Below are 13,234 nucleotides of genomic sequence, written 5' to 3'. Positions count from 1 at the left end.
TTGCGCTTCCCAGGTGAGGCGATGCCTCGCCCTGCTTCAGCTCTCGCTGGTCGGGCTGCAGCCGCTGACCAGCACCGATTGTCCGGCACTCCCTAGTGAGATGACCCCAGTACCTCAGTTGAAAATGCAGATATCACCAGTCTTCTGTGTCGCTCACGTTGGGAGTTGGAGACTGGAGCTGTTCCTATTCGGCCATCTTGCTCCGCCCCATCTCTTACTTTTCTCATTTGCATTTTGGAAAACTTGCGTATTTTCCTAATTGCATCCTATTTCCTATCTGGTTACTGGGAGGCATTCAGAACATCCAATCCATGAGCAATTCTGCTGATTTTTACCTGCTAGATATTTCTGGCATCCATCTCTTGTCTCTTGTAAGTATCCACTCTGTGGTTGGACCCTCGTCATTGCCCTCAGAGGTCTCTACAACAGCTTCAGCTGAATTCCTTGCTGCATGTGGTCTGCTGGGTGCAAATCCATTGTCTTCACAGGGCAGGTGGTTTTTGTTTCTCACCCTCCTTACTTCAGGAACTTTCTCAGTAGCAACCACAATGTGGCTATCAGGGCCTGGTGCATAATAAGTACTTAATAAATATTGAGCAAGTGACAGATGAACAAGTTATGTCTTTGGTGGCACCAAACAACTTGCTTGCCAGATGTTGCATAATCCCTAACTTGCAAATGTCCTGCTGTGAGTGACAGGCCTTCCCTCTCCGACCCTCTTTATGTACTTGTGAAATGATGGGCATTATTATTATTTTTTGAGATGGACTCTTGCTCTGTCACCCATGTTAGAGTACAGTGGAATGATCTTGGCTCACTGCAACCTCTGCCTCCCGGGTTCAGGTGAGTCTCCTGCCTCAGCAGCCTGAGTAGCTGGGATTACAGGCACCTGCCACCATGCCCAGCTAATTTTTGTAATTTTAGTAGAGATGGAGTTTCACCACGTTGGCTGGGCTGGTCTTGAACTCCTGACCTCAAGTGATCCTCCCACCTCAGTTTCCCAAATTGCTGGGATTATAGGTGTGAGTCACTGTGCCTGGCCGACAGGCATGATTTTATCTCTAAGGTCCAGTCATAAACCCATTTCCCTCTGAATTCATTTGCATTTGCTTCACAATTAAGCCAACACCTTCAGTTGTGGTGATTTGGGGGCTACTTTGTCAGGGATAACTCTTTCCTCATTAAAACATGTTGTGATCTTTATATTAGCTTCTTAGGTGAGCTAAATGTTCATTTTCTCTTGAAGTGGACATGGACTATTGCTGATTCAGCAGAATACACCCACAAAGTTTTCTAATCTGGGGTGTGACCCTGACCTTTTTCATCACCCGATTGGGTCTGTCATCCACAGAAATCCCTCAGACTTCGTGGGCCTGTTTTTCACCCACATCGTCAGACTTCATGGCTCTGGGCCCATGAATCAGAATCAAGTCAGAGTGTCTGGAAAATCTTCTTAGACATAGAAATCAATAAAAAAGAAAGCAAGACTGCTTTCAAGCTACAAATTATATAATTCTTGGGGCAAGTACACCTGCCTTCCTTCTTTAAAGGCTATGGAAGGTGGAAATCTGAAGTGTTAATTCAGCAGTTGAGGGAAGTGAAAATAATGCATATGCCAGGAAATTTCTCCTTGTGCAGTGGTTGGGAAAATGTGCTCAAACAAGAGATGAAGGAGCCATATACTTCCCCCCCAAGACCCTTCCTGAATTTAAATATTCTGTCCTCTTATTCCAAGAAGTGTATTCATGCTGGTCAGTTCAATTGGAAAATATGGTCATTGCATCAAAAGGTTTTGTAAAGTTTTGATAAGTCTCTGCTAGGTTGATCTTGCCTGTAAGAATAAATTCCTTCTGGTTGCGTATTTCCAGTTCTTTGTGGGATATCTATACTTGAAGGCCATAAAATTCTAAGCTTCAAAGTCACCATTTTTCTGGGAAACGATCTTACCTTTTTTTTTTTTTAAATGGAGTTTTGATCTTATTGCCCAGGATGGAGTGCAGTGGTACAATCTCAGCTCACTGCAACCTCTGCCCCGGGTTCAACCGATTCTCCTGCCTCAGACTCCCAAGTAGCTGGGATTACAGGCACCCACCACTGTGCCTGACTAATTTTTTGTATTTTTAGCAGAGATGGGGTTTCATCATGTTGGCCAGGCTGGTTTTGAACCCCTGACCTCAGGAGATCTACCTGCCTCGGCTTCCCAAAGTGCAGGGATTACAGGCGTGAGCCACTGCACTGGGCCAGGATCTTCTTACTTGGGATCCCAAGTCTCTCTCTTGTTTCTGAAAAAGTCTGGGGCTATTGGACAGGAGCAGTACTAGGGGCCTGTCAGGCTGTTGGTTAGTGGAAAGCCTTGTGAAAGGGGGTAAGATGTGTTTGGACAAAAGGAATTGAGCTATGCATCATTCATGTAGTCATTTTTTGTCCGAGAGGTAAAGTGGGAGCAGAACTGTTCGGAAGAGAACGATATGGCAGACTGGGGTCCACATGAGACGTTGTAGTGGGCAGGATATCAGTGCAATGTGTGAGGATGACCCCGAGAAGGTGGGAGGAGGGGAGAGCGGCAGTCTCTGTGTACATTTCTTCTGTAGGCTCTGGGGCTTGTCTTCTCTCCCCTTCACTCCCGATAGTCATTTTGTAGCTTTAGCTTCTTTGTCCCTGAGTCTTTCTTTCACCATTCACTACTTCTCCTTGTCATTTTATTAATGGTACTGAATAATCAATGGCACGTCATAAAAATTTTCCACTGCACAATTCCTGTCCAAGGTGGAATGTGTGGAGCAGTTGAGCATCAGGGAGGTCAAATGAGTGGACTGAACTCAGTGATTCTGATCAGGAAGGAGGTCCATGTAACATCCAGCATGCTGGGGGTGGTGTTGGGAGGACAGTGTCAGGAATCTGTCTGTTGGCAGGTGGGAAGTCAGAAAATGACAGAGGTCAGGGTAGTGTACAGGGAGACTTCTGCGCCCTCATGGTCAGGAGTTGAAAGCATGGCTCGGGAATTAAGGATCTCCAAGTGGACAGGTCTAGTTGACTTTCCCTGGGACATAGTGCCTTCCTCACTTTGGGAGGCAAAGCAGGTGGATCACCTGAGGTCAGGAGTCCAAGACCAGCCTGGCCAACATGGTGAAACCCTGTCTACGAAAAATACAAAGATCAGCCAGGTGTGGTGGCACACACCTGTCATCCCAGCTACTTGGGAGGCCAAGACAGGAGAATCATTTGAACCCCAGAGGCAGAGGTTTGACAGTGCTCACAATTCATTATAACAACAATAAAAGAATCAGTGCTTGTGATTTTTTTGATACACTGGTAGATCAAGATGATTTCTCTAGGAAAACATATTCACTTGCTTTTTTTTTTTTTTTTTTTTTTTGACAGAACCTTGCCCTGTTACCTAGGCTGGAGCGCAGTGGCACAATCTCAGCTCCCTGCAACCTCTGCCTCCAGGGCTCAAGCGACCCTCCTGCCTCAACCTCCCAAATAGCTTGGACTACACGTGCATGCCACCACGCCTGGCTAATGTGTGTATGGGTTTTTCCATGTTGGCCAGGTTGGTCTTGAACTCCTGGCCTCAAGTGATGCACCTGCTCAGTCTCTCCAAGTGCTGGGATTACAGGCGTGAACCACCATGCTTGGCCAATATTCACCTGCTTTTGATGTGCTTAACTAGGAGAAAGAGTCAGGGTTACAGATAGCTCTTGGGGAACAACAGGGATGATCTTACACATGCCATTTCCTACAGCAAAAGACTTCCATCAATAGCTGCAACAATTAAACATTGTAAAGCACTTTAGTTTTCACCGAACAATTTTGAGTCTCATCAAAATTTGAGGAGTGTGTGCTGCATACAAATAACAAACATCAGGGGTATTGCTGAAAAGAAAAAGGTTGAGAACTGCCAATTTAGTGTCCTGAACTGTGTTAATGGACTGATTCAGAGGCAGGGAAGGCAGAAGGAAGGAACTTAGAGTTCAACATCTGGGCCATAGACCCTGAGTCAGGAAGGTCAATAGCACACCATTGTGTGTCTCTTCCAGAACACAAATTTCCCTTTAATTCTTCTCTTGATTGATATGACTAGTCTTCAGGTTTTATCATGGTTCCCTCCTCTTTACTGCTGCTTTCTACTAAGCCTCCTGGTTGCAGCGAAGTCTGGAGCCTGCCCACACCTTCCTTGCAGGAGTCTATCCTCTGGCACCCTCTCTCAACTCCTTTTTGCCCTTTTCCCTGTCCCTCTACTAATTTTCTGAAACTGTCACTTGCATCCTGATACTTCCCTTGTTGGAAAACTTCAGCAGTGCACAGCATGGTGAAGACAGCACCCACCAGGCACAGATGTGATTTCTCTTCACCTTTTGCCTTAATCTCACAGTGCCCTTGAGCAAGTGGCTAGTTGGATGCCTCAGCTTCTCTCTAGGTAATATGAAATCATGCAACTAGCAGAACATTAATAACTATGATTCTTCTGCTTAAATGCTCTCCAAATGTGCCCTACATATCATTTAAATATAATATTGATTGCTGCTTGTGATAGCATGTGTTTTTCAGAGAAATTTTGAACACTCACAAGTGAAACAAATGAAAATCATTTTATTGAGGAAGACAGTGCTTGGGTTTTTTTAAATGGAGTCTGGCTCTGTTGCCCAGGCTGGAGTGCAGTGGTGCGATCTCTGCTCACTGCAACCTCTGCCTCTGGGGTTCAAGTGATTCTCCTGTCTTGGTCTCCCAAGTAGCTGGGATGACAGGTGTGTGCCACCACACCTGGCTGATCTTTGTATTTTTCGTAGACAGGGTTTCACCATGTTGGCCAGGCTGGTCTTGGACTCCTGACCTCAGGTGATCCACCTGCTTTGCCTCCCAAAGTGTGGGATTACAGGTGTGAGCCACCATGCCTGGCCAATGCTTGCTTTTTGATGACAATAGCACAACATCCCTTCATGTCTCTCCCTCTCTTCTACCTTTAACTCTTGCTCTGGTTCATCCTTTGTTCCCTTGGTCCTTCTCTCTGTGTCTCTTGCAGGATGGCTGATATTGGGAGAAGCTGAGTAACAATAAAACAGCAATTAGGAAAGCAGACATTAGCAGCAAATAGGTCTGGGTGATGCATAGCTAACCCTTGATGACTGAACATTTTGAAGTATCTTTAACTCACTTGTAAAATGGACATGATAATATTAGCTTACAGTCTGGCACATAGTAGTACCTAAATAAATGTTATCTCTGAAAAACGTCTAGCTCAAACATTCCTTTCTTCAGTTTTTTCTTTCTTCTTTAAAAATTTTTTATTTTAGACTGGTCTCACTTTATCACCCAGGCTGGAGTGCAGTGGTGTGATCAAAGCTCACAGCAGCCTTGAACTCCTGCAGCTTTTTTGAATCTGGTACACACTGACCTCCTGATGACCTTATAGGACTGCATGGTTTGGAATTTGGTTGTTACCTAATCATGGGTCTTTTTCCTTGGCTAGCTGAATGTAAATCCCTTCCACAGTGGTGGTTCCTGCTTCTCTGTCTTATTCATAGCACCCAGATAAAATGCTTGCACAATAATGTTTTTGGGGCAGTTAAATGTTAGCACTAATAAGTTGATAGCATAGCATTTCTCATAGAGATCACCTAAAGCTTGGTAAAATTGTCCTTCCCAGACCTCACCTCTGTGCCTGTGGCTACGCTGACGCTTCATCCTGTCAGGCATTCTGACTCCCAAGGAGTCTTGAGCTTTGGGATTTGGCTGCCTGCGCTGTTTCTCTCTGCCTCTAGGCCAGGCGATACCTGCATCCCCCAACTCACGGTGAGTTTGGGAATGGCCAGTCAGAAGCTCAGGACTACAGAAGCTGCCCTCAGAGATGCCTGAAGGGGAGCTGGCTCTGCAGCGTGGTCTGCGTGTTTATTTGCCATCCGTGATTCACTGTGACCTGGTGAAGACTAAGCAATGGGCACTTTCACTTGCTGTCCTCTGCTCTCTGTGGCGCACTATGGGGAAACCCTTTCCTAGGGGCTTTTTATCTTTCAAAACACACGGAAAAGGGAAAATTTTGTTTAGCATCTTGCCATGGTAAAAATGATAACTTATATAGAGAATATCTATTTTGGGACTGATGTAGCAAGAAATCATTTTCTAAGCCCCTCCCAACATGTAAAAGGAAGGGAGAAAAGGCCACAGTGGGAGCAGCCTCCTGAGCCTCCTCTGTAATTAACTCTTCCAGCCACTGATCCTCATGTTAAAGTGAGGGGTGGATGCTTGAGTGCTGGAGTGTGAACCATGAGCCTGACGGGAGGCTCTGGACCTGCCTTCTGCAGCAGCCTCCTGTGCTCCACATTTACTTTGCATCAGATAAGTCTTTCATTGGCTATCTGCCTAAGGATCAAAATCTCACCGTGGGTCTCTGCCATGTGATATGCATTTGAGTGTCTGGACAGAAGTGGATGACAGGCTTGTCAATACAGAAAGCTGCCTCCAATTTATATCTGCCTGTTTGACTGCACAGTTTGGTCCGTTCTACCCAGGAGCCCGGTATGTGCCATGCAAGTGGGCTGGGGAAGTGTCAGCTGCTGCTGGTGTTTCATTCCAGGTCATCAGATGGGTTCTATTTTCAGGGCCCATCTATCACTCCATCTTGCAGTGTGGAGCCTTGAGTTCTCCAAATCACTCCAGATTGCAGCTGTCACTGAGGTATTTTCAATTCTGCTCAGTGTGTACCCCAAATCCAGGGAGAGAAGCTAAATGGAAACATTTGGAGTTACTAACAGATGGAATTAGTAACAAATATTTGAGGTAGGGGCAGTGAGTTATTTGCCCAAGATCTGAGCAAACCAGAACCAAGGGACACAATTGGACCATGTGGTTTCCTAGAGACTCCTCTAGCTTTGTGATTATCTTTAAAAAATTATTTATTTATTGAGACAGGGTTTCACTCTGTTACCAAGGCTACAGTGCAGTGGCACAATCTTGGCTCACTGCAACCTGTGCCTCCTGGGTTCAAGCGATTCTTGTGTCTCAGCCTCCCGAGTAGCTGCGATTACAGGCATGCACCATCATGCTCGGCCAATTTTTTAATTGTTAGTTGATACAGAGTTTTGCCATGTTGGCCAGGCTGGTCTTGAACTCCTGATCTCATGTGATCTAACCACCTTGGCCTCCCAAAATGCTGGGATTACAGGTGTGAACCACCACACCCAGCTGCTAGCTTTGTGATTTTCTAAGTCTAATTCAGAATGAGAATGGGAAGGGGCAGGCAGAGAGGGTAAAGATTTGCTTTTGTTTATTAGATAATAGAAAATCAGAGTCATGAAATATTCTCGGAGCAGTGGCCTCAGTCTGTGAGGATGCCTGGGAAAGAAGGAATGAGGAAGCTGGAAGGTTGAGTGGGGGGAGAGGGAGGGAATGGGTGGCCCTGTGGGTGGGCAAACTGGAGCTCAACTCAAGGCAGGGGTAATCAACAGATGTGAGCTCAAAGGTACTGCCTCTGACTCCAGACCCATCCACTGGGAAGACTGAGGCCACCTTCTTACCTATTGTCCTGTTAGGGCTTGAGTTTTCCAGGGAAAGTCATTAGAGGTGGTTCCTGGCCACTGCACTCCTCAACGCTATTGGGGGGCCACCTCTCACCTTTACCCGGAACAGCCTCCCAGTTCTCCTAGGTGCCACTTTCAAGGTTTTAATGACCCTGTTAGAGATGAAATTCATTTCCTAGTTTTCCTTTATCTGGATCACTGGGTCTATGTCTATGGAGAATTTGTCTATGGAGATTGGTCACAGGGTAACTGCTTGTGTCTGTTGCTTGAACACGAACACCACTCCCATATACTTAGGGTGAATCTGGTTCTGATATTTTGCAGCAGTCATATCTGTTACACAGTAAAGGAGTCCTAGAGAAGCGCTGCCAAGGGGAACTCATAAAAAAGCCGCTGCTGGAGACTCAGACGTGCCCTGCTGAGCGAGGCAGTCTCCCCCTACTTATCCTGCTGCAGTGAGCCACTGTCACCCGTGCGGGAGTTGAAGAATATGGTTGAATACGGTGGCATCAGCCACCTCTGGGGTTAACTAGGGATGAGGTCATTCCTGTATCACTCCTGGATCCTCTAGGGCATTCTGCCACTGTATCCACACTTCAGGGTACAAGGGTGAACGGACAGGTCTCCAGCTTCCAAGTGAATGTGAAGGCGACTCGGCAAGGATTTCTGTTAGGACAATAGTTTTGCTTCATGAAGACTAGGAAGGCTTGAACTCAGGACATGGGTATCTTGAATTTACTCAGTTCCCATCTCTTAAGTTATTAAACATTATTTCCTACCCATCTTGTGTATTTTTGCTTGATCCCTATAACATGGGGGCAGGTATAATTTATATAATCCCTATAAGATGTGTGCCAGGTACAACTAGCCCTATTTCCTATGTGGGGAAACTGAGACTCAGAGCAGAGAAGCGACTCTCCTAAGCCACACATTGCGTTGCTGGCAGAATCGTGGGCAGGAGTCCTACCTCCTGATTTTCAGGTACATGCTGCTTTCGCTAGAACCAATCTATTAAAGAACCAAGACTCTTTATTTGGAATTAATGAGGGATTCCAAAAATAGTGTTAGCAGTGCTTAACAAATTTGAAAGAGCAAAGGAACTGAAGTCAGAGAAGACTGAGATAGGGGAGCTGTGTCATTATATCAATTTCCATTCACTTCAATAATTGACGCCACATTTACTCATTGCTATATATTAAAAATACTTGATTTGCTACAAGGTAAAATGACCCATTGACTTTGTCTCTCAACCTGTGCTAACCCTAAATGAGAATCTCGTTGTGACCATGATTTTACAAAATTGATTAAATGGAAATAAATGCATTCAAGTGTCAAAGGCTGCATTGGGAATGTTCCTAATGAGCTTGACCTTTCAGAGCTTCCTGGCTGGGTGCACAGTAGGTATTCAATGAGTGCTGATGGACGTCTTGACTGATTGAGATTTCAGTTAGCCTTGTATCCCAGGGAGCATGATGCTTGATGTGTTAGATAACATCATGTTCCAAAAACGAGTCGGTCTATAAATTTGAAGACTCATTTGGAAACATTTCAACCTTACTAGATAGAACAGTATGATAAACCCTAGGTACCCTATGCCAGCTTCAATACTTATCAATATTCTGCTATTTTTGTTTACTTCCTGGGGTGTTAACCCCCCGCCCCGCCCCATCCAACACACACACACACTTTTTTTTTTTTTTTTTTTGAGACGGAGTCTCGCTCTGTCACTCAGGCTGCAGTGCAGTGGCGCAATCTCGGCTTACTGCAAGATCCACCTCCTAGTTTCACACCGTTCTCCTGCCTCAGCCTCCTGAGTAGCTGGGACTACAGGTGCCCACTTTTTGTTTGTTTGTTTTGGCTGAAGTACCATAAAGGAAATTTCAAGCATCGTGTCATTCACCTGTGAATACATCTGTGCGTACCCTCAATAGATAGACTAAAAAAAACCACAACCTTATCACCACAACACAATTAGCCATTATTTCTTAATATCACAGGGGGCCTCTTCCATGCTGAATGCTCCATGGGTGTCTTAAAGTCCTGTTCTTTTGATTAGATTCTTTACATAAGATTTTAAACAGTTACCACATTGTGTTTGGTTAATCCATTTTTTATCTACTACATTTTCTCCTCCCCTCTATACAAAGAGAATTAGGGCTAGAGGCTTGACTAGATTCAAGTATTTAAATAAAAAATAGTTTGTAAGGCTGGACACGGTGGCTCAGGCTTGTAATCCCAGCACTTGGGGAGACTGAAGCAGGTGGATCACCTGAGGTCAGGAGTTGAGACCAGCCTGGCCAATGTGGTGAAACCCTGTCTCTACTAAAAATACAAAAATTAGCCAGGTGTGGTGGCATGCACCTGTAGTCCCAGCTACTTGAGGTTGAGGCAGGAGAATCGCTTGAACCTGGGAGGCAGAGGTTGCAATGAGCTAAGATCATGCCATTGCACTCTAGCCTGCGTGAAAGAGTGAGACTGTCTTAAAAAACAAAACAAAACAAAAAATACTTTGTAAATGAAGTTGTGTGCTTTCTTTAACCTCAACATTTTGAAAAAAATTGTTTCATAAATATCCATTTATTCCAGGTCCTAATCTTTGGACAAAACTGATAACATGAACGATTTTGAGATAATGACATGAGACACAGTCTTCTATCACATATCCAGGGTCACACTCCTGGAAATCACTACCATTGAGTAATGAGAGAAGACCACTGGGTATCAGAAATAACCACCACCAAATCTTATGAGGGGTTTTAGGCCAGAGAGGAGACCCTAACTCAGGACCTACTTTATCTTGTTTTACACACAAGTTTAAGAGCCTTCAGTTCATTTTGACAACCCATAGAAAATAAGAAACAACTAGCACTTTGGGAGGCCAAGGCGGGTGGATCACAAGGTCAAGAGATGGAGAACATCCTGGCCAACATGGTGAAATACATCTCTACTAAAAATACAAAAATTAGCTGGGCATGGAAGTGCGTACCTGTAGCCTCAGCTACTCAGGAGGCTGAGGCAGGAGAACTGTTTGAACCCGGGAGGTGGAAGTTGCAGTGAACCAAGATTGTGCCACTGTATGCTAGCCTGGAGATAGAGTGAGACTCTGTCTCCCCATCTCCAAAAAAAAAAAAAAAAAAAAAAAAAAAAAAAAAATAGAAGAAACACGATGTCTGAAAACATGAAAAGGGATGGATGACAGCTACATGTTCAGGCTGAACACAGAAGAAAATTGAGAAGCAAAAGCAAGAAATAAAGAAGGCACATAATCCAGAATAAATTGATATGGATGTCAAGAATCTTCTTTGTGAGTATAACATGCTTGTCTAGTTACTTACATGATCTAATTTGATGATCACAGCAACTTTATGAGGTGTAGGTACTGTTATGTTCTGTGTTTTTCAAGTACAGAAACATTAATACATGTTCTCAAAGTGGCTCAGCTGGGGAGAAATCCCAAGGAATGTTGACCAATTGCTCCATGGTCAAGTACTCATGGACACTGAGAGAAGAGTGGTTGAGACTCTTCAACTCCTGTCTAAGTAGGCAAGAAGCCATGTGGTCTACTTTGAAAAGACTTACATATGAAATGGGAAAATAAAAAGTTTCTAATCACTTTAAATGGCTTCAAGTTTCTAGAAAATTTGTATGCATTGACGTACACGTATGAACATTTGGAAGTTGGTACTGTTAAAATATTTTACAAGCCAGAAAGATGGAGATGTTACTGCAGTAGTTAGATTAATGAATTGGTTTATCTTGAAGTAGTACCTGGAAACCCTTCAGTGATATTAATGTTTCCCATTCCCTCTGTTAGCCTGGACTTTTTCTATGGCTTATTTTTTTCTATGGTTCTCTAGATTTTTTCATGAGGCACTTGACCGCCACAGCCAGCAAACTTTTAAGAATCTAATTTTCGGGGGGTGTGCCCAAGATGGTTGAATAGGAACAGCTCCAGCCTCCAGCTCCCAGCATGAGTGACACAGAAGACGGGTGATTTCTGCGTTTTCAACTGAGGCATCTCACTGGGGCATGTCAGACAGTTGATGCTGGTCTGCAGGGGCAGCCTGACCAGCGAGAGCTGAAGCAGGGTGAGGCATTCCCTCACCTGGGAAGTGCAAAGGGGAAGGGAATTCCTTTTCCTAGCCAAAGGAAGTTGAGACACACAACACCTGGAAAATCGGGTAACTCTCACCCTAATACTGCCTTTTACCAAGGGTCTTAACAAATGGCACACCAGGAGATTATATCCCACACCTGGCCCAGAGGGTCCCACACCCATGGAGCCTCCCTCATTGCTGGCACAGCAGTCTGAGATCTAACTGCAAGGTGGGAGGGGGGCGGGGGGAGGGGCCCCCGCCATTGCTGAGGCTTAAGTAGGTAAACAAAGCCACTGGGAAGCTCGAATTGGGTGGAGCCCACCACAGCTCAAGGAGGCCTGCCTGCCTCTGTAGACTCCTCCTCTGGGGACAGGGCATAGCTAAACAAAACGCATCAGAAACCTCGGCAGAGATAAATGCCCCTGTCTGACAGCTTTGAAGACAGCAGTGGATCTCCCAGCATGGAGGTTGAGATCTGAGAACAGACAGACTGCCTGCTCAAGTGGATCCCTGACCCCTGAGTAGCCTAACTGGGAGACATCCCCCACTAGGTGCAGACGGACACCTCACACCTCACACGGTGGGGTACACCCCTGAGACGAAGCTTCCAGAGCAAGAATCAGACAGCAATACTCACTGTTCAGCAATATTCTATCTTCTGCAGCCTCTGTTGATGAGACCCAGGCAAACAGGGTCTGGAGTGGACCTCAAGCAAACTCCAACAGACCTGCAGCTGAGCATCCTGACTGTTAGAAGGAAAACTAACAAACAGTAAAGGACACCCACACCAAAACCCCATCAGTATGTCACCATCATCAAAGACCAAAGGCAGATAAAACCACAAAGATGGGGAAAAAGCAGTGCAGAAAAGCTGGAAATTCAAAAAATCAGAGCGCATCTCCCCCTCCAAAGGAACGCAGCTCATTGCCAGCAATGGAACAAAGCTGGATGGAGAATGACTTTGACGAGTTGAGAGAAGAAGTCTTCAGTCGATCAGACTTCTCAGAGCTAAAGGAGGAACTACGTAACCAGTGCAAAGAAAGTAAAAATGTTGAAAAAAGAATGGATGAATAGATAACTAGAATAATCAATGCAGAGAAGGCCTTAAAAGGACTGATAGAGATGAAAACCATAACACAAGAGCTACATGACAAATGCACAAGCTTCAGTAACCGACTTGATCAACTGGAAGAAAGAGTATCGGAGATTGAGGATCAAATGAATGAAATGAAGCAAGAAGAGAAGTGTAGAGAAAAAAGAGGAAAAAAAAAATGAACAAAGCCTCCAAGAAATATGGGATTATGTGAAAAGACCAAATCTACGTCTGACTGGTGTGCCTGAAAGTGACGGGGAAAATGGAACCAAGCTGGAAAACACTCTGCAGGATATCATCTAGGAGAACTTCTCCAACCTAGTAAGGCAGGCCAACATTCAAATTCAGGAAATACAGAGAATGCCACAAAGATACTCCTCGAGAAGAGCAACTCCAAGACACATAATTGTCAGATTCACCAAAGTTGAAATGAAGGAAAAAATGTTAAGGGCAGCCAGAGAGAAAGGTCGGGTTACACACAAAGGGAAGCTCATCAGACTAACAGCAGATCTCTCGGCAGAAACTCT

This window comes from Rhinopithecus bieti, unplaced genomic scaffold (genome assembly GCF_001698545.2).
Source record: "Rhinopithecus bieti isolate Rb0 unplaced genomic scaffold, ASM169854v2 scaffold_52883, whole genome shotgun sequence".
NCBI lineage: Eukaryota > Metazoa > Chordata > Mammalia > Primates > Cercopithecidae > Rhinopithecus > Rhinopithecus bieti.
The sequence above is the reverse complement of the archived record's forward strand: the minus strand, read 5'-3'. Positions refer to the sequence as shown.